General features: G+C 34.0%; 1 protein-coding gene across 2 annotated transcripts in view; it reads right to left on the bottom strand.

Moving 5' to 3' along the window:
* The window catches only part of LOC144960260 (neuroglobin-like), a 166,568-nt gene that overhangs the window by 103,098 nt on the left and 41,036 nt on the right, over positions 1 to 22,434 (bottom strand). For both annotated transcript variants that reach the window (XM_078893307.1, XM_078893299.1), the window contains exon 2: positions 7,202 to 7,577. The gene's annotated coding sequence lies outside the window, so the exon portion shown is untranslated. The remainder of the gene's footprint in view (positions 1 to 7,201; positions 7,578 to 22,434) is intronic.

The raw sequence follows: 22,434 nt of genomic DNA, 5'->3' as shown, positions 1-22,434 counted from the left end.
TATTCATTTTTTTTTAAAAATCAGTTATTTGACATATTTTACACATCTCACATTTCGATGATCAAAGTTTAAATGAAAAGTAATGGTAAGTGAAAGAATGTTAATGATTACTTTTATAGACAGGTGATAAAATCGATAGTCCAGGTAAAAATGATTATCATTCTTTACATTGTAATTTGTGGAACCAAAATTCGGAAAGTATATTCGTCCTAATTTGGAAAAACACCAAACATCTTTCTTCTTCTTCTTCTTCTTCTTCTTCTTCTTCTTCTTCTTCTTCTTCTTCTTCTTCTTCTTCTTCTTCTTCTTCTTCTTCTTCTCTCTCTCTCTCTTTCTTTCTTTCTTTCTTTCATTCTCTATCTCTCACTCTCACTCTCTCTCTCCCTCATGTCAACACTTGTCCCCACAATATCTCCAAGAATATAATTCTAGACTATTAAATCAGAGGTTACGTGATATTACTGTCTTTAAAATAAATCTGCTCATATCAGATACAAATCTCGACACACAACCAAATGCTCATTTCCTTTCTTTAAACATAAATGTCCAAAATGTTTCATTTATGTCATTTGTAACAAATCTGTAATAAATTTGATAATTTATAACGCCCTCTTCGCGGCATTTTGAGATGCCGTTGCCTATGCATTGTGCGGTTATGTAGTCTTGTGGTAAGACAATTGCCTTCGAATCGGAAGGTCAAGGATTCCAGTGTCGCTCTGAGCGGCGCATGGTTGAATTCTTGGAAAATGCTCTTTAGTCACATCCTCTCACCGTACTCAAATGTAAATTGAGTATCTGGCCGTTAACAACGTTGTCTCTGTCGGGAAAAATGTAATTTCTCCTAGCTGGCTTCATGTCTCGTCCTACGTTAAATGTTGCTGTTGATAGCTATGTAAATGCTCATGCCCATCCCAAGATGGAAGATAGATAATTCATCAGAGAAACGTCTAATGTCTATCAGTAATCACAGATTTTATCCAATGTGAGCAAATTGGAGTTAATGTTCTTGCCCAAGAAAAAAGGCGAAAGTGTCTGGAGCGGGTATTTGAACTCAGGACCTCCCGGTTCACAGTGTGAGGTCTTATTATTTATAGTTATTACTTATTAACCAGTTAACTGCCATACTCTGGGGGAAAAATGAGGACCATTTTAATTTATTGATATTTGAAGGATGAATTCTCTGGCCAAAATTTTAAAACCATGTTGGCATTTTTTTCAGAGTAAAGCAGAAGTGTCACATTTAGGTTAAATATTTTGCATTAACCGTTCATATACGCGTGCCCATCCGTTATTGTAGTGAATGTCGTAAAACTGAGTAAATTCTTGGTATTTTTCACTTTCGAATAACCCATAACACACAAAATTGAAGCCTACCAGAATTACAGATTCAAGTTTCAGATGCTGCTGCCAAGGTGCCAAGACAGTTGTTCGAACAGTCAAAGCAAATACTACACCATGTAAATTGCAAATTTTACAAGCAACTATTGTTGATCTCAAATGGAGATCCCTCTTAAACATTAACGAACATCACTGACAGGACTGAGCTGATGGCTCAAAACACATTTTGCTCTTCTGTAATGTACTTGCGTCAAAAACAAATAGAAAGAAATATGGAGCAAATAACAAACAAACCGGTGTTACCAATGGGCGGTTGTCATTTGCGGCACTCCAAAAGAATAAAAGTTACAAATGAGACTCTATTGATTTTCGTTCATAATTGCATATTTCATTTGCGGCACTAGTGAAAATAATCGATATTGTGAACTTGCAGCCAAAATATCACCTAACACTCTACGATATCGGTGACACGTGGTTACAACAAAATATCCCCTCAGCGTTACAGCCTTGGGACTGTAAAATGAGTTTACATGATACATATATACTCATTTGATATTTTGATGTTGAATTTTATTGAAAGATAAATGATGAAATAAAACTTTATCAAAATGAATTTAATATGATTTTCATTTTAATAAGAAAATTATTTTTAAAAGATTTTACAAATCAAACAAATGAGTCATTCAATTTTATAGGGGTATGGTGATTGGCTGAGCATTGTAACTAATCCGACCAACGTATTTTTTCCTGTCGATTTCTTTTTTCGTCGAATTCTTTTCTGGCATCCATCATCCATGTCAATTTCTTGTTTTCTTGCCATTTTGCCGGTCTTGTGTTCTTTCTGTCGTTGATCTTGAACGTGTTCATCAGCATGATGTCCTTGTCCCTATCTATTAGTTCAAAGATGGACCGGTGAGCATGATAAAACATGCTATTCAATTGTTTATGAAACGCCTCTTCGAGATGGTGTAAAGTCGTTCCATATACGACTACAGGAGAGTCGAGCGACGTCATTATTTTGGCATTTCAGTATTTATTAACGCACAGCCAATTCTTGGATGTCACGCCAAATTTCTTTCACCGGTAGAGAAAGCCATAGAGAGCAATGGCAGGTTTGCCTTTAGTTGTTTCTCCAAAAACAGTGATTAGTTTATCATAGTTGAATAAAGTTCATATAATTTTAATATCGATAATATCGATTATAATAATCAGTGCCGCAAATATAATATCAATAGAGCAGTAAAGTTAGGTGCCCCAAACGTAAACAAAGGTCGAGAAGCACGTGGCAAACCACATGTTCCTGTCTTGACAGCTCACGTTCCAATGTAAATAATAGAAAAAAATAACCTTTAAAATTTGGCTGTTAGGTGGCAAAAGAAACACATATTCATAAATACTCGATCATGCATCAAATAATGTCTAGATATGGATATTTTATGGAACAAAAGGTAAAATTTTCTACAATTTATCAAAAGTTACAGTCTATCTATTTTTAGACCAGAGCAAATTATTGCGCTGGTGTGAACAAAACGAGAATTATTCGGAGCCTGATTTTCATAATAATAATTTAGCCTTATATTATTATTTCTGCAACTTTTAGATTTTATGTAAACATATTTTCAATACTGAAAGTGTATTGCCTACAACTCAAACTACAAAATTGGGAGACCTATATTGTGCGTAAATTATTCCGGTCCCTAACGGAAATCACTAGCAACTTGTTATTGTTTACGTTTGGGGCAACAAACTTTACTGTTCTATAAGGGCCATTGTTATAGTAACACAAATGTAGTATTTGTTTTCTATTGTTCGAAATGAGTGCCGAAATGTTACACGCCTTTACCTTTGTAGAATATTAATCATAAAATGTATGTTTACGAATGATAAATATTTAATCGTTTCACCTACAATGTATGCTTTTGGAAAGAAATCCCTCTCCGGTTTAATGTTGATATGTAAGTATCTGACCGCCCCAACCTGATATCACATAAGGATGAATCACACGGCTGAAAATATATTTAAACAAAAACGTCATCTGTCTTTTTCAATTTCTGAAGGCTCAAGAGTCGTTTCTCTGATTTGAACACCGCGCTTTTTTTTTTTCTCAAATTGTGTATTTCACACTCTATTATCAATTTTCAGGGTATTGTCCACACTCTTACAATACTAGATTGATGCGGCGTGTTGCATATCAGAGTCTTATAAATTTATCATTTGTCGATCAAGAGTTTATTTCCGGAATCCAAATTGTGCTCTCATTTAAATAAAGTAATTGAATTTTTAACAGATTTTAGTAACCATGTCGTTCCATGCTTCCGGCAGCCTAAATTTTATCTACACGCATTACAAAGAGTGTTTACAATTACAAGGCAAATGTACAAATAGAGAACGCAATTGCGGCATAAGGAATCCAAATGCGGCAAAGAGAATTCCATTTAGGCGTTCAATTTTATTGGCCACTTGTGAATGATTATATGCACTATTAATAGACACAATAGCGAATTCAAATGCGTCATTGTGAAAGCAATTTCGGCACATTAAAAAAAAAATCATTTGTCGATTGGGTCTGGGATTTGTTTCTGGTTTTGTTTTATTCACCTGCAAATTTATATTCAAAGATATCATTAAATGACAAGAGAAGGATTTTTGAAGAATATGAAAGAGGTGACGATTTTTTAGATATCTTGACAAAACATTAGGAATAAAGCGATTCTCTACCTATCACATCGTAAAACGATGAGTTAACGATGATGTTATTGGTCGAAAATGGGATGAAAATGTTAACGCCGCCATATCATTTTAATATTTCGTAAACGACCATCCAGAATTTTCTATAAAGCAACTAATTAATAAACGAAGGCATCGTTTACCAACAGAATATCATGCCAGTAGCATGACATTGAACAACATTATGAATCGAATACTACTGACCCTGAATAAACTTGAAGACTTACCGAAACATTGAAATACAGAAAACAATTAATACCTCGATATAAATTTGCGACATGGTTTAATGCAGGTTGCAATAAACAATTTTATTTATGTTGATAACACGGGAATCAACTTTTGGACAAAAGAACACGGGTTCTCAACAAGTTTCTTGGGGTTTTCGTGTTGTCATTGGTCGACTAGGGAAAAACATCGCGGTATTTGCAGTAAGTAGATAGTAGGTGTGTACTTATTTACAATGAATTACTGGGAGGTGGCATGACCCTTGAACGTTTAAACAATTTCCAGCATAATGCAAGCACATTTCATTTTGACAATGCACCAGTACCAAACATTTCGTTGACAGAAAATCATATGATTATATTTTTAGCACCATACTCCCTCTGTCTGGAGTCGCTTTCGGCTTTTGGGAAACATTATAAAACATTATTTAGCAGAAATTCGTCGTCATCTTCTGACAATGGAACACTGTGAACGAATGGCAAGTCCTGCTCAACTGTCAGAGCAAAGACACAGCTTCTGTCACAGGTGACGCAGTTTCATCTTCCTGCCTATTAGCCATGGATGATATCTAAACATGAAACTGAATATAATTTTTCAATATAAAAAGTTATCATTCAGTAACAGAGAATGGGCAGTTTTAAAGTGGCCATATAGGTAATATATTTTTCCTCCTCAATTTCAAGAAACTTGATAGCAATACTATTTACCTTTTGCTGAATTTAAATTCGCAATGCCGCATTTGCTTTCCTTATTGCAACCATAAACGTTTCCGTTCTAAAATTAGACCACTTAGAAAAAAGGTGAATGAATTTTGTGACATCTTGCACATTTGAACTCCTTCTGCCGCATTTTCCTTCTCTATGACAAGTTTCAATTCTCAATGACGAATTTGAAGACCCATAATGCATATTTGCTCTGTAAACACTGGAATCGTAAGAAGAAGCCGCACACGTTTAAGTTTATACATAGCAAATAAGTACACGTCGGTTTAAACCTTTCGAACCCACAACAACAATGATCATTCTATCAAAGGTATACCGACCTACTTCGTTTTGGTTGGACTAATCTTAGGTGCACATATTAACAAGTCTGATTAGCGAAAACTTTAATGGACTTGATTTAATGTTGTAATGGAGAGCGTGTTACGCTGTTTTGAAAGAATGTCCATTACAGCAGTGAACCATAACAATTTGGGTTTCAAATAAGTGGTCGTCGACTAATCATATAAAAGGGATGAAAGCACTATCTAGTACGTGCGGATTTTTTCCACTATCTTCTAAAAATATGAAACTTTGCATAAAAAAGAAGTTTTGAAAGACCGAGCAGCCATTTAAAAAGCAAATAAGAATATTCAAACAATCATTTTTTTATGTATCATGTGATACTTATTTTAACGCCACTGTAATTTTTAAACTTAAAAGCTTTGATTTGTGCATGTGACATCAGCTAAATGGACATATTATCAACCTGGTCGTCGAATGCATTTATTGGCATGGTTTAACATTATTGTATTGAACAATATTTTGCATTGGTATTTGGGTATTTACATTAAAACAGTGAGCCCCCAACAAACTGCAAGCATCATATACCAAAAGAAAAAAATTGAAAACTATATTGCCTCTCTTTAACGTCCTTCTATTTTGACGTAACTGACACTATTTTAAAAGCTTAAAAAACTTTAATTAGTGACACAGAGTAAAGAATTATAAAATTACGCCATAGCACTTCATCCCTTGTACGATAGCCCATAATTTTGTCTCAAATTTTCACATCCGAAACATAAATCTTGAAAGAACGCAATTTGCTTTAATGCGGATTGATAAGCAGTGAAGAACATTTCGTGATCTTGTGTGTAAACATCATTATAACTACTTCCATTAAATAATTGGCGGTGGTATCTTCATATTTCAACTGCTATATATGATATATATTAATCTATGGTATATCAATAATAAGAATCGTAAAATTTATCAATTCATTCAATTTCTATCTCCGGTTTTTATGGCAGGTTGTCTCCCAATATAGTCATTCAAAAAGTATATAGCATCCAAAATCATCATTGTAGTAAATTCAAATCCCCACGACTATGTACAAATTTAGAAACAGGGTTTTAAAATTCAAATAGCATGTATTCTATTGAAATCTGACCAAAAGATGTGCTCCTTCTTTTTTGCCATTAAAAATTACTTCAAATATCGGTCGATGAAAAGAACATAGAATTTGTCAAATAGTCTCAAACCTTAGAGCTCTTTAATTTAATCGATATTTGATGTAGAATTGCTTTAGCTAAACACAACAAAATGTGAGTTGTCAGTGTACGCCAGTAATAAAATAACCAGTCAAAATGATCAATCGCTAATCCATTTTGACTTTCGCTAACATCAATATTAGAATTATTTTCAATTTCTTCTAAAATATCATTATTGTAAGATGTAAGCAACAAGGCCTCCTGTATCTTATTTATTATGATACAATGCGGCAACAAATTACAAGCCATGTAATATATTTTATCATTTATATCTATTGCATTTCATTATTCTGAACAACATAGTATTTCCAGATTGTTTCATTTATTAAAATTTGACAATAGAGCCCAGAGGCCGACAGAAATGAAACTATTTAATATTCGCGATCGTTTCTAACTATTTTTAAAATACATCAAAAATACTCACAATAACGGGCAGTGCAGTTCTTGAAAAAGACAAAATATCAAACCAATCCCAGAATTTATTTTGTTCAAAATAGCATTACTTTAAATTACTTTTAATCATCGTTTTACTATTGATGATATTAGCAGTATCAGTAAGTTTAAAATACAAAATAATAAAAGAAAAACATCCAGAAAAAGAGGGGCACAGAGATAATTCGTTTCTAACACGAGACAACGGATAATAAGAATTCAAACACTTACCAGGCAATGCTTCCGTCCAGTATTCTACCTGGGTCCTTTATCGATACAATATCAACATAGAAAGTCTATGGGTCCTTGGGACCAGAAAACTTGATATCCTGTTGACTTATGTTCCGACCGTAAGCTTTGATTACTTTTTGAAATCGAAATGTGTTCCCTGTGTCGTGCACTTAGCATAAATAGCAGTCGTTGGAGGTAGCGTTGGATAATACGGATAGTGTCATATTACCATTACGCTGGTACTAGAAGAGATCTGAAGAAGAGTTACTATCCGCAGACGTTTTCTAAGGCAGCGGCTATTGTTTAACATAACTGTTGCTTTTTGAACTAATGGAATCAAACATTGCCATCGCAGAGTCTTGTCTCCATCTTTATGCTGAAAGTAAATGGAAAACAATAAAAATGAATAGCCTTAAATTGAAATTAAGATCAGTTATTGTTAAAATGTCTAGGAATCTGAAGAACTCGCAACCTGGGGAGGACTTCCATCTGAAGTCAGTTTTATAACGTGGTGAAGTCCACAAACGAGTATGATTTTAATCTAAGTCAAATCACGTGATTTTTATTCTACAAAGAAATACAGTAGATTGGTTTAAGTAAAAATATCTTTTGGCCCACGTAAATTTCAGTCATGGGAAGGCAATGAGTTATGTTAATTCAAATGGTATCAAATATTTTTATAAGAATAAGAGAACTTTGAATCAATATCAAAGAAAATATAAAGATAGTTGACACTTTGATTTTTTAAAATCTTCATTATACTATTAGAAACTAGAAACCATTATTCTCAAAATTATTTTTTATCAAAATTTCACTCTCAGCATAAAATTTTACTTTTGTGTTTCTTATCATTTAAACGCTCAATCGAGACAGTTGTTGCAGTTTTCTTGCTCTCACGCATTGAGTTTAAACTTCCCATATTATCTGAAAATTACATTTTTAAAATTTGGCGAGAAAACTCGACCTTCGAATATCACTTGAATAATTAATCTAATATCGATATTAGAAGCATAATTTTTTTGACCAAATTCCTTAAAATGTGTAATTTTCGATCGATACTTGAAGGAGGAGGTTTTTGGCCGAAATAAAAATTATAAATGTTTTTTTGTTTTTGGTTTGTTTGTCTTTTTGGTTTTTGGTTTGTTTGTTTTTTCGGGGGGGGGGGGGGGTGTTTTTTTGTTTTTTGGGGGGAGGGGGGGGGGGTCAGAATATGGCAGTAGCCCATTGGGATTTTAAAATGTCTTGGTGATTTCATAATCAATATGTGTTTTATTGTCATTTAATTCTTCCGTGTTAGTTAATCCCTTTCAATTAAAAAAAAGGAACCTCTTTAACCAGTTAACTGCCGTGCTCTAGAAAGATAAGTGTTTAAAAATTTGGCCAAAAAACTCGTCCTTCAAATATCAATCGATTCAAATTACCATCATCTCGGCAAAAACTCTCAAACCTGGGACCTCGCAAGTTCCTAAGTTTGAGAGTTTTTGCCAAGATGATGGTCATGTAAATCGATCGATATAATTTGGAGGACGAGTTTTCTGGCCAAATTTTTAAATACGAGTTTTCCAGAGTGCGGCGGTTAACTGGTTAAAGAGATCATTATAGACCTGTTATTACCTTCTCAATGGCCGAACGGAAGAAGCCAATAAGGTAATTGACGTGGGCTTGAGAAAAGACATTAGAATAGAACAATAGGCCAATAACAAAAGAGAAGGATAAGAGAAATAGCGGAGTCGTGGATATTATTGATGAAAGGCTAAACAGCGAAATTATTTTGAGCTATTCATTTAAAAGATGAACTAGATTGTTGTTTGTTTTTTTCTTAAAGAAAGGAATCAAATCGCAGTGGTTTAGCTAAAGGAAATGTCGAAAGAGAGCGTCTGCGACTTGGGTGGATGAAAAGAATGAAAATAAATTACAATAGAAGCTTTAGTGAAGTAGAAAAGACAAGTTTTGGAATAAAAAGAACGATTCGTGTCGTTAAATGTACGCTGTTATATATCTTTTGCAACAGAAATAACTGTCACTGATAAGGTACCTACTTATTTTACATTTGACTTTAGTGAGAAAATATGAGTAAAGAGTTTTTTTTCCAAGGATTCAATAATAAGTCACTCACAGCAGAAATGGCTTTTGTGTGGCTTTGTGGTCTTATATATATGACGTTTATATGACGGTTCGAGTCCCTTTGTCTGCAACCAAAAGCTGCGTCCATGGAAATAGGCTGTTTATTCACATTCTCTCACTGTACTCCGGTGTAAAATGTGCATAAGACCGCTGTCTATTAAATTGTAAGAGCGTCTTGCAGGCATCATGCCTCGTCCCACATCTTAAGTGTTGCCGTTGGCTTAGGACCCTTTGTAAAGCTCCTTGGGCACACTTAGTTGATATTCCTTTTTATAAAAGCTTATAATTCTTTGCAATTCCTACAGACGCAAGTTGAGTGTCATACCACTAGAGGTTTAATTGGAGAACAACTTTGTTCCTCAACAACAAGTCTCAAAATTTTGAAATAAAATTTCCGCATCCATTTGGCCCACCGGAAATAGCATAAAATATATTTTTATGACTTTAAAAGACTAAGTTATTTTTTTTTTCCCAAAGAAGAAAAAATAAATACGTGGGAATGTCTGTGCTCTCCAATAAACCTGCTATTAAGTGGAATCGGACACTGGGAAATGATTAGGGAGGACGGAATATCCCTAGGACAAATACTAGGAGCAAAGAACGTTGATAGGTTTTACTTTTCTCGGGAAAGGATGACTTGAAATAAGCAGATTATTTTTTTTTTTAATTGTGAAATTTTAAATTTATACAGACTTTGGTGTCAACTTTAATTCCTCTTAGATCTATGAATTCTCTATTGCGTCTTGAAGTGTTGAAGTATTAAAGTTTACCTTTGAATTTCTAATTAAGGATAGAGAAAAATTAGATTCTAATTAATCATAAAATATATTTGATAGTATTTGTATTCATGTCTGTGACGCCGCATATTTTTCAAAAATATTATAATTATTACGAAAAAAATATTTTCTATGACTATAAATTCCGAGTAAACAAACAGAGCAACTACTTTAAGAAATCAAAATAATTCTTTGATGACGGACATGCGTATAGAACAATTATTTTTTACCGGGCCATTCTTTTATATCTATTATTATCTTATTTAAAATGCGATTATATTTCTTAATTTTCCTGATATTGATATTATCAGTTATTATGTTCTTTCTTCCATGACGTAATTTACTACATGATTAGAATAAGAAAGTTCAATTCTTTTGAAGTTTAACAAACAATAATAGTTCTCCTTAATGAAGGCATTTATTTGATCTCAAATGCAATAAGAGTTAGAATCGATTTGAAGCATCAGGTTCACCTACCCCGACATAATAATGGCGTTTAGAGATGATTAGTCACAACTGATACATTGTGTCTTTGAACTTAGGTTTGTTTTATGATGTTAAGAAAATATCCATCATATCGTAATAAATTGATAGGTCCAGTGAGAAAGAGATTTTTTTTAGGGCGGGAGGAGGGTAGGGAGGGAAGGGAGGTGGTGGTCGACGTTTTCAGATTTGTATTATATGCATTATATTTCACTGAGTGTTGTTGATACCATATTATATACATTCGGGATTCCATGTAAATCACTTTTTAACATCCTAACATATTTGCCTGTTGTGTTTTTACCACACTAAATTTGTTAACACAGCAATGTATAATAGTATTTTCATATGCTGTCTTCAAAATATCGATTCCCAGGCAAGTTTGTAGTTATTGCATTGCAGGTCTGATAACCCTAATTTTTTCTGGGCTGATTGTTTTGGAAATTCTCTAAAACCAACGTAACATTTTGTCAGTTACAACAATGTTAAATCAATCTCATTACTGCGCTCGGCTGTGAGACCTGCTAAATACGTGTACCTGAGCTTTACTTCATCTCTAAGGAGTTTGTGTGTATATATGTGTGTGTGTGTGTTTGTTTGTTTGTTTGAAAATGACTACGGTGAACATGTCCGGATAATACACTTATTGGTAAAAAGTATGACAACATGTAACACACTTAAATTTACGATCGCTCCTTCGGTAATCAAGTGCTTAGCCCTCTTTTTCATCTTTGAAAAACAAAATGTTGTCATCTAATAAAAAAAAATGCCCTGCATATCTATGGGGAAAGCATCATCGGTGCCCTAGAGGCGTTTAAGCTTAAACAATAGAAAAATCATAGATGGATCAGATTATAAGACGAATAGTATGTTGGTATTATCTGCTGAAATTACTGAGCATCTCTATATTATTCTACCCATCCCAATAAATAGTGACGTGTAATGATATCAAGTTTACAATAATAATTTTTGACGTCAGATTATCAAACCTTGAATTCCACTAAAATTAGATTTTTAAAAAGAAATATCGTTTGAGTTTGTTTTTTTTTTAATGCCTTTTATTCAGAAATAACGAAATCAGAATCGATTGAGTGATAGAATAAACGATTTCTTACACTCTTGGATTTTGGAATTTGAACGTTGCTCCTAACGCTCACTCACAGGCTCGTACAGCGACTGGGAACTCTTCCGGAATTCAAAAAGTGAGAGTGTCAGAATTGAATATTATACCGCCTGGCACATGGTGAACTCGTGACTGCTCCACGCATTCTGTCGTACTCTGGCAAAAACGTAGTTTTTGTCATTTTAGCCAAAACACTTTTGCTTCATATTATATCGATCGATTAAAAGACCCTCAGCTTTTCAAAAAGGTTTAAACCTGAGAAGTCTTAGTTTTACCATTTTCAGTTAGTTGACGGTCATTCTTTTTGATCGATATTTGAAGTAAATATCTTCTGCCCAAATAGCAAAAAGTGCGTTTTGCCGAATTACAATAGTATTGTAAATATATCTGGGCATGCAGATGGTTGACTATTGATAAATTTGTTGTTGTTAAGCATCCATTAACTATCCCTAAACACGGAGAATATTTTTACAAGAAGAAACGGAAAACTTGATAATTATTTGGGTCTTTTTGTTTACACCTAGTGGGCTTTACACATTCACCTTCTTCACTTTTGATCTTATAAAGTACAAACTGCATACAATAGCATCAGGTCAGGTAGGCTTACATGATACATTATAGATAAACAGTGTTCTTTGACAGCATGAACGATTAATTTTTCAATCTGTCTGCAACGTCTATCCAAATATGAATTTATCGACTCTCTGATCTAATAGCTGCCATGTTGTTTTTGGCACGTGCGAACAGAATATGTTATCTTTAGAAAGACCATTTGACTCTTCATTTCAATTTTAATGATTTGAAGAGTGTTTTTTGTTTTTTTGTTTTTTTGTTGTTTTTTTTTTTTGGGGGGGGGGGGGGTGGAATAAACTTACACATTTCCATATGGCCATATTATATGTTTTTATTAATTTAAATTCACTTTGGAACGCTTCATCTATCCCCCATCCCATTAGGCCAAATGGATTTGATTTCTATGTCATATGATAAGTCTTATGTGACTGGTTTATTTCGTTTAAAAGCTCCTGATATTATCCGTACAGCTAATCAGCAGATACTCGTTTACAATCAGGCGTTGTGTTACAATGTATTTAAGTGACTTGCGATCTGTGTCAATTCAACATGACACCGAATGACTAAATCACAACAAGTGTGTTTATAAATCTAACACCAACAAAGTGTATTTTAGTAATAATAAATTATAGGTCTTTTAAATATGGTCTGATTTCGACAAAGATACCCAATCAGTCAATAGGTATTTGAAAATTAGGGAGAAGGAGGAGGGTTATGGAGAGGAGGGGTAGGAGTGGAGGAATAGATGATAATGCTTTTGATAATAATATTGATGAATTATGGTGATGATGATGATGATGATGATGATGATGATGATGATGAGGAGGAGGAGGAGGAGGAGGAGGAGGAGGAGGAGGAAGATAAATTAATTTGAAGTAAAAAGCAAAACCACCATACCTAATCTGTACCCACAAGTTCTCACCTGTATTGACTTGAGTGGGACATTCGACGCAGAATGTGTAATCATTTTGTTGAGACAACTTTCCATCAACAAAACAACGAATGTTGTTTCTTGCTAAATTGCAAAATAATTGTGTTATTGTTTGTTGCTTGAACCATTATCATAATCGTAAAATAACAGCATCTTTTTTCCTTGGGAGAATTTGGAGCAAGGTGTTGTGATTCCATGAGTTTTATGTCATAATAGAAAATGTCAATTACAGGGGTGAGATATTCCTAATTGTTACATATGTTCATGAGTAGGTTGGGGAGGAGCAAGATGTATAGAAAATGGCGATTTTAAAAATGGACTATAAAACCCTAATTGATAAAAATAAAAATAGCAATTTGTCAAAATTTACAAAGCGCCTTTCCACGTTTTCATCATACGGCACTTCATAATGCTTCACTCATCCTCTAATAGATGGTAGGGAACAAATGTTTAATTTCACAGTGGGCTAAGGCAAAATGATTGGCCCGTAATTTGGCCTTGACCTTGGGAATCGCCACCTGGCCACCCTATTGCCATCTGGTATGTTAATTTCCATTATTCAGGAATATAATAATTTTAAAAAAGATGAATGCCTGTTCGTAAGAGCCTTTATTTCTTCCGCGAAATCGCGGGTTCTCCACTAGGAGAAAAAAAAGATAGGCAGATCCAATTGCGTGATCACAAATTAAGAAGATTTCAAAAAAAAACCAAGAAAAAAAAATCCCGGAAATAACAAGTCATTCAATTTTACGAAATTCGGCACACTAACTGATGGGCACAAGTGTGTGAATTAATCAAACGTAACCGTTACTATTTTTTTTCCGTCAAACATTGACTCTTTCCAAAGCTACCAAAAACAATGCTTTGAATATGCTATTATTTTTGATAATAATATAAGATAGCTCTAGTGAATGAAAAGATTTTGATTAGACCAGATCATAGTCATATATCGCTCCCCTGTCGAGTGCCTACAACTAACCACCACCCGCCTATCTGCCTGATTCTAACAAAATACATTTTTTAATCATTTGGAAAGAAAATCTTTACTTTAAATATCGATCGACAGCGATGATCCCTATTTACCAAAATTGTAAAAAAGTTTAAATCTCTCCAAAAGTAATTTCAGGTTTGAGATATTTTGACAATTTGACATGTTACGTCATCGTAATGAATCCACATTCAAAGTTAAAGTTCTCTGGCCAAAGCGAAAAAAATGTTTTGTCTGCGCAGGGCAGATCGAATGCAATATCGTGTTTGATTTGGGTCTCAATCGAGTCAACAAGCACTTGAGAAGCCTGTTTTACCAGTTAATCGAAGAGGTTTAGTCTTTCTCCTCGGCGGGGGTGTTGGTAAAGATTGCCCCGGATTTCCCTGGCTTTGAAGACATGACATTAAACAAATATAGTATAGACCGCTAGGTGTCGACACCTTAGCCAATGGTTATTATTATTGATATCCTGGTGACGACCAATAGACGATTTGTACAAGTTAGTTTTACTGCTATTTTTTTCTTTTTCAATTTCAGCGAACACTATTACCTCCATTTTCAGTTTATACCTAACTTGTCAAAAATCATAAAATCCGGGACGTCTTACAATTTCTAAGGCGTCTCTGTTTTAAGACGTTTTGACCAATGGGGTGTAATTATAATATTCATATGTGAGGTAAGATTCCTAGCTATAATATATGTAAAGCGTTCTGTTACTGTTCGACAGCTTTCTCCCTGGCTGATGATAAATGGCTTAGTTATGGTTATCCCTTTCATTTAATGCATTCATATATTTACAGATGATTTAATCGCCTGGTGAATTATTAATAACACGTTGCTACACGCAGTGTTCATAAAATCGATTTATTACAATATTAGCTGCTTATCAACACACACAGCATGAGTAAAAATTTACCCAAATTTGGAGATGAATTTATAAGATCGCAGTTAATGACGTGTACAAAATGTAAATAAGAGCGCTTAGAATTTAGTTATTAACTAAAATATACATCATTAGGATAAAATAGGCCTACTTACTTTTTATGTTAATTTAGAATATGGAGCACTATATGAAAAGCACTTTTTCCGAGAGGTTTGTTTGTTTGTTTGATTTTGTTTTGTTTGTTTGTTTGGAAAAAAAAGTTTATGTTACCGATGTACAGACGTTAATCCAAAGCTTCTATTAGAAAAAAAAACATGCTTCGGGCCATTCTGTCATTTTGAGTGACAAATAATGGAGCAGACACATGTGTAAGATAAAGATCTGAAAAGGCATATGGAACAGCGCCAGCAAGAAAGAAAAATACTAGAAAGAAGAATGTTTGGGGGTTTGTTTGGTTTTATTTGTTTGTTTGTTTTGATTCTTTTTGGTGGAGGGGGGTTATTTGTTTTGTTTGTTTTGTTTTTTTAGGGGTTTTTTTTTTTGGGGGGGGGGGGATTTTTTTCTTCTATGCTTTTATCTGTTTTTCTATTTTAATATTTTTATCTCAAAGAATATGCAATGTGTACTGTCTACTATATTGTTATTTATTGAACACTTGGTTCATTTAAAAACCCTGTTACTGATATGATATTATATTGACTAAAATTATCCTCAATTTTCCATAAAGTAAACAAACCCGAGGTTTAATTGAATTCTCGGGATTGATACGTTTTGACAAGTTAAGGATCATAATTTGACTCGATGGAAATTTATCTGGCCTAAATGAGTAAATATGTTTTGTCAAAATCCGGCAGTCATGGCCTCATAGTCCGGCACGATCAATGGCAATCTATTAAATATGATTGAGATTGCGTGGTTGAAGTGATTAAGACGACCAACGTCGGGAACCTGTTTAGAATCGGGAAATGAAATAATAATCAACAACCGCACAGTAACAATCAGGCTGAAAGGGATACGTTATTAAAATCTCAAATTCACCGCCTTAACATTTCAAATAATAAGAGGGAGAAGAAGAAAAAGAGGAAAAGAAACTGAATTCAATATAATATTATGATGGGAGATAATGTTGGTTAATGCTGTGGTATATTGGTCATGGTTTTGTCCTCAAAAAGAAGTCAACTTGTAATTATTGGAATGGCAATTTGGTTACAATCAACCATTTTACTGGCGTACTATGGAAAGACATTTATTTAAAAATTTGGCCAGGAAACTTGTCCTCCAATTCTCGATAGATTAAATTGACACTCATCTTTGAAAAAAAAACCTCTCAAACCTGGGGCCTTGCGAGGTCCGAGATTTGAAGGTTTTTACCCAGACGAAGGTCATTTAAATAAATCGACATTAGAAGGACGAGTTTACTGGCCAAATATTTAAATACGTGTCTTTCCAGCGTACCGAGTTAACAGGTTAAACTGCTTGGTGAAGTAAATTAAATAGAGTAGGTGCTCGTGAAACAGTGAAAATGATCGGAGAATCTGAAAATCCCGGGAAATGTAAGGAGATCGCAAAGTGCATATATGGCACGTAGGAAAGTAAAATTAAAGTTATGAACACAGGTTCTGCCTGCCAAAACTAGACTCTTTAAACCTTTAGCAAAATGTTTTTCCTCGGCGGCCTATGAACATTAACAAAGGGTTGATCCACGTCAAATTAATTTTCTTAATAGATTATACAAGATAACAGCACCCAAGTGATAAAGACTCTTGTTCAAACTAACCAGTTAACTGCAGTGCTCTGAAAAAAAAATATTCTTTAAAATTTGTCCAGAAAACTCGTCCTTCATATCGATCGAGTTAAATGACCCTCACAAAGTCCCAGGTTTGAGAGTTTTTGCCACCTGAGGGTCATTTACATCGATCGATATTTGATAGATGAGTTTTCTGGCCAAATTTTTAAATACGTATTTTTAAAAGTACGTCTACGGCAGTTAACTAATCAAATTCATGCTGTTCAGTCAAAGTAAAAGTTGTGATAAGTAAAGCATTGCCAAATAGCAGTAATCACTAGATCATAGATTCCTTCAAGATAGCTATTCACCAGACAAGTGTGAGTTGTCGGTTGAAGAGGATGGGAGAAAAATGTTTACCGGTCTAGCTGACAATAAGGAATTTGATTCCGGAATTTAACTTTAGCAAACAGTCCCGTTCATTTAAAGATACCATCCCCTTTCTCTCCTCTCACCGCCCCCACCCCATCTCCCTCGATTGGTCGATTCCTGTTGATATCTGTACTACTATTTTTTTTCTTTTTATGAATCCATCAAAATCCAAAATCATTTTCTGCCCATCACAGAACCAATAAGCTATACCGTCTTTTTGTCCAAATTCTAAAACCTGAGACTTCCTGAAGTCCTAGATTTGAGAGTTTTTGACAAGAAGAGGGTCATTATCATCGATCAATATTTAGAGGACAATTTTTCAGGCAAAAAATTTTTTATGATATTTTCAGAGAATGAAAAATGTTATGCCTAATTTGATACAGGAAGTGGTTAATACAGCGGATCAAGAATGTAAATTAGGGCAAAGACATTTGCGAGGAAATTATTGGTCTTTCTATAGTCAAATTCAAAGTATTTTCAAATCAAGGGTTGTTAATGCCTCCATTGATTCATTAAAACTAATTCTTTGAAAATGCTTATAAGTCTAATTAAAGAAAGACATAGTTATACAACTTTGTCTGAACACACAAGTAAAAACTTAAAACAGATTCTCCATTTTACAAAAAAAAAAAGGTCTTGATCATTCCACGCTGTGACTCGAAGGCAAAGCTATATTTAGGTGACATATTACAAAAGTATAAATAATTTTAAAGAAAAGTGGAGGTAAAAATCTCTCAATTGGAAGGAGGGAGAATGAGAGAAGCTTATCTGTATTTTAAAAATTCATATTTGAAGCTATCGTTTCAATAGTAAAATGACAGGAGGTTGGGAAATGGCAATAAAAAAGAATTCAAAGTACTTTTTTGCCAACAGTGTAGAATGCATTATAATAATATATAAATATTATATATATATATATATATATATATATATATATATATATAAGTATGAAGTATAGTAGTAGTAGTAGTAGTAGTAGTAGTAGTAGTAGTAGTAGTAGTAGTAGTAGTAGTAGTAGTAGTAGTAGTAGTCGTAGTAGTAGTAGTAGTAGTAGTAGTAGTAGTAGTAGTATTAGTAGTAGTAGTAGAAGTAGTAGTAATAGTAGTAGTGATGGTGATATGATGGTGATGGTGATGTGATGGTGATAGTAGTCGTGTTATAAGTGTCAGTGCATAACACAATCAGTCGGAAGGTGAAAATTTTGGATTTGAATTTTTTTTTTCCATTTTCTGAAAGAATGTGCCCACCAGAGCATCTTAATATTTATTTGAAGTAAATCGGGTGATTTTTCATGAGGTTATGATCAGATGTATAGGAAAGGTATCCAGCAACTTTTCTCAAATTTCATACTTTTTCAACTTCACTATATGTAAAAATTATTTAGAAGTGAAATTAAGTTTTGATATTTCCCGAAGATGTGCAAAAATGGTTAATCATTTATGACAAGAACTCATTTTTGATAAAAATTGACCCTCTAACTACTCTAACATTTTCACCATGATTATGTCATTCACTGTAACATATATTGTTGTTTTTGTCATTTTCATTATAGATCAAAGCTTACCAAAACCTTATTCTTATACTCACATAAACAGCGTACTATTATGTGTTAATTCACCAATCTAAGTGCGTGATATCATATTTCAATTAACACGAACGCACTTCATTGAATTGTTTACAATATTATTGTCACAGAGTACAATTACCGATACTATGTTTCTTTTATAATGGGTAGAGGGGCGGAGAGTTTCTAACAATCAAAATGTAAGAGTTTTCAACTCGCGAGGAAGTGAACAAGGTTTAACTCTGCTTTAATGAAGTTATTCAAGACCCCTCTCTCGCCTCCAGAGTTAAATAGAGCAAAAATATGCACTGCAACATAGTATGTACTTTCAAAGGCGTAGATAGTCTATTTCTTATTATTTTGGCCATAAAACGTTTAGTATAAATACTGAATGATTAAGTGACCTCAATCTTGTCAATAAGTCTCAAACCTGAAATGCTATTTGGCAAGTTGAGGATTATCCAAATCACTCCATATTTGAAGTAATAATTTCCCGACCAAAAGGATAAAATGTATCTAGTCAGAAAACGGCAGAATTGTCAGTGCAGTTTAAAACAATCTAAGCCATGGGTTTCAATGGGTGTAGTTGATGATAGTTCTCGCCAAGGGTAACCTATTAAGACAATTGTAGAAGAGAATAAAATAATCATTGCTGTCCAAATTTTGTATTTGTTTTCTAACAACAGTCTACACTTTATTTTATTTCACTCTCTATACTGCACTACACAGTTCCTCTCCGCCTCCCTTTTTTGTATAATACTGAATGATTAAGTGACCTCAATCTTGTCAATAAGTCTCAAACCTGAAATGCTATTTGGCAAGTTGAGGATTATCCAAATCACTCCATATTTGAAGTAATAATTTCCCGACCAAAAGGATAAAATGTATCTAGTCAGAAAACGGCAGAATTGTCAGTGCAGTTTAAAACAATCTAAGCCATGGGTTTCAATGGGTGTAGTTGATGATAGTTCTCGCCAAGGGTAACCTATTAAGACAATTGTAGAAGAGAATAAAATAATCATTGCTGTCCAAATTTTGTATTTGTTTTCTAACAACAGTCTACATTTTATTTTATTTCACTCTCTATACTGCACTACACAGTTCCTCTCCGCCTCCCTTTTTTGACTTAATTGATTGCTCAACTTTTATAAATATCTATTGTTCTAATTTAATTCGTGCCTTCTTACAAAGGAGCATACTATTTCCTGTCCCATCAATGTTTTTGTTTATTCACCTTAACAACACCACTATCACATCGTCTCATTCGTCTGTAGTGATTCATTCATTCTGTTTTGTTGATAAAGGAGAAAACCGAAATGTCCACAGTAACTGTCTTCGTCTAATAAATTGAAGCTTATAAATTCAATACTTATCGTTATTTTAAAATCACGTTCTTTCTGCGTCTTCTTCTACACTGAAATTGGCGTTCGTGCCCGCACTGTTCGTCGGAGTTTGGTTGAAAACGGATAGAGGTCGTATAAACCTTTAATGAGACCTATGCTGAAAAGAACAAAATAATCTATACTCAATAGGCAACATCAATAAAGTGGAATTTGAATGTCCTGTTTATTGATGAAAGTCTCTTGAAGTTGGCAATAAAGATAGGATAATGCGATTTTATCATTTCAAAGGTGAATGGTAACATCCAGATACAACTGAGGAACTTTCTATCAAATAAATTGAAACAATATTACAACTACATGTTATTCCTTTCATTGAAGCTGGATAAAATAGCATTTTACAACATGACAACGCAAATAATCATCGTTCGAATGATGTTAGGTAGTATTTTAAAAGACAGTAACATCCCATGCATTGATTCTTTGCCAGTTGTTTCACACGATATGAACCCAATCAAACATATATTGGACCAAATGAAAAGATAACTATGAGCCCATCCATACACCGATAACAATGACGAACTGTTTCAAATTTGATTGCCATTTGCGAGGCCATTTCAATCGAGCGTTTTGAAATTCTGACATCTTCTATGAGATGCCGTATTCCCCGTTTAAAAGATACAGTTGGTGGTGATGTCATGTTATACGATATTAAAACTAAAATTGGCTTAATTAAAGTAGACATCTGGATCTTGTCTGAATTTTGTGTTTGTTTTTATTTTTGCCATCTTCGATTTCTCAAATATTTTCGTGGAAGAACCAGAGCTCATCTGTAAATAAAAATATTTTACTGATCTTTAATGTATCAAATTCTGAAAACAATGAAAACCTTTCAAATGGTTAGACCGGTCTATAACGTGTTTATCAGTCAAGGCTGTGAAACCAAATACAGCTCCAAGTAAGTATATACTTATTTTTGTCCAATAGTATATCTATTTCCTGATCACCGTTTTGCTCATTAGCAGCATTAGTAATATCATATCGTATTATCGTAGTCATCGTCACTATCATCATCATCATCATCTTCATCATCATCATCATCATCATCATCAACAATATCATCATCATCATCATCCTCATCATCGTCATCATCACCATTATAATCACATAACTATGGGATATTCCCTTGGCCCTTTAGGCTAGGCACTTTACACAAAGTATCTTCCCTTCACTTCACAAGGGTAGGAATGAATTCCTTACTATTAGCAGTAACGGATAATGTAAGAATGCTTGTTCTACATCAAATGTAAAGGTAGTTCTTTATAGGCTGCTAAAGGTAAATAAATGAAGGAAGCATTGTGAAGCGCAATGATCATGGCGAACCCGAGAAAATGATAAACAAAAATGATGAGAGTTTTCTTCAAAAGGCGGCACCTCCGTATTTAAGACATTAAGATATATACTTATAATATACACTTATACAGCGCTCATCAATCCACTGACAAGTGCTCTATGGCGCTTAACAATCGCTCGGACGATACACACATACACTCACGCCCACATACAGAAACTTCTCCGCATTTATTGCTCTCATCGATGCCAATGGATATATTAATTGGGTTAATGACGAAGGACAATCTGTACACAGAATTTGGTACACCTCTGTTCTAGACGATAACACTGGTGCCTATTCAATGGAGGATAGAAACAATTGTCATTAGCGCTATTTTTAAAGAATCTTACTGAGCTGAGCAACAATCAAAAGTCAAATGGCGGATTTGGCTTGTCCAAACGCACGATAATATAGATAGGTAAGCTGCAATTCTCTGTATAACCATTCAGATTGGACACTACTGAATCAAAGTAAAGTGTCGTTGAGATAAAATTATTCATTGATCCTACCTAAGACTAACAAAATACGATTTAAGTTTCCAGAAGGACTAGAATAGATAAATATTGTTTCCCTAAGTAGACAACGTTGGAGAGATTCGTGGTTAAAGTCACGTCTAGTTAACCCACACATACGTGCCCATCAGCTAAAGTGCTGAATGTCATAAACTTAGTGACTTTTTTTTTCCTGAAAAATGTGTTGGTCTGTGGCACGCTAGCTGGCTACCATTTCTGGCACCTCTCGAATCAATGAAAAAAACGTACAAAAACCAAAAATATTTCCAAGGAGTAATTTCAATTTTATGACATTTGGCACAGTGATTGTTTTTATGTGCATAGACTAGTCTACTTGTGGCATTGATATTGTATTGAAAAGGTGCGTGGAACTGTTTGAATATGG

This window comes from Berghia stephanieae, chromosome 1 (genome assembly GCF_034508935.2).
Source record: "Berghia stephanieae isolate SIO BIC M18660-M18661 chromosome 1, UCSD_Bste_1.3, whole genome shotgun sequence".
Classification (NCBI taxonomy): Eukaryota; Metazoa; Mollusca; class Gastropoda; order Nudibranchia; family Aeolidiidae; genus Berghia; species Berghia stephanieae.
Note: the sequence above shows the minus strand (reverse complement) of the source record. Positions and strands in the feature narration are given on the sequence as shown.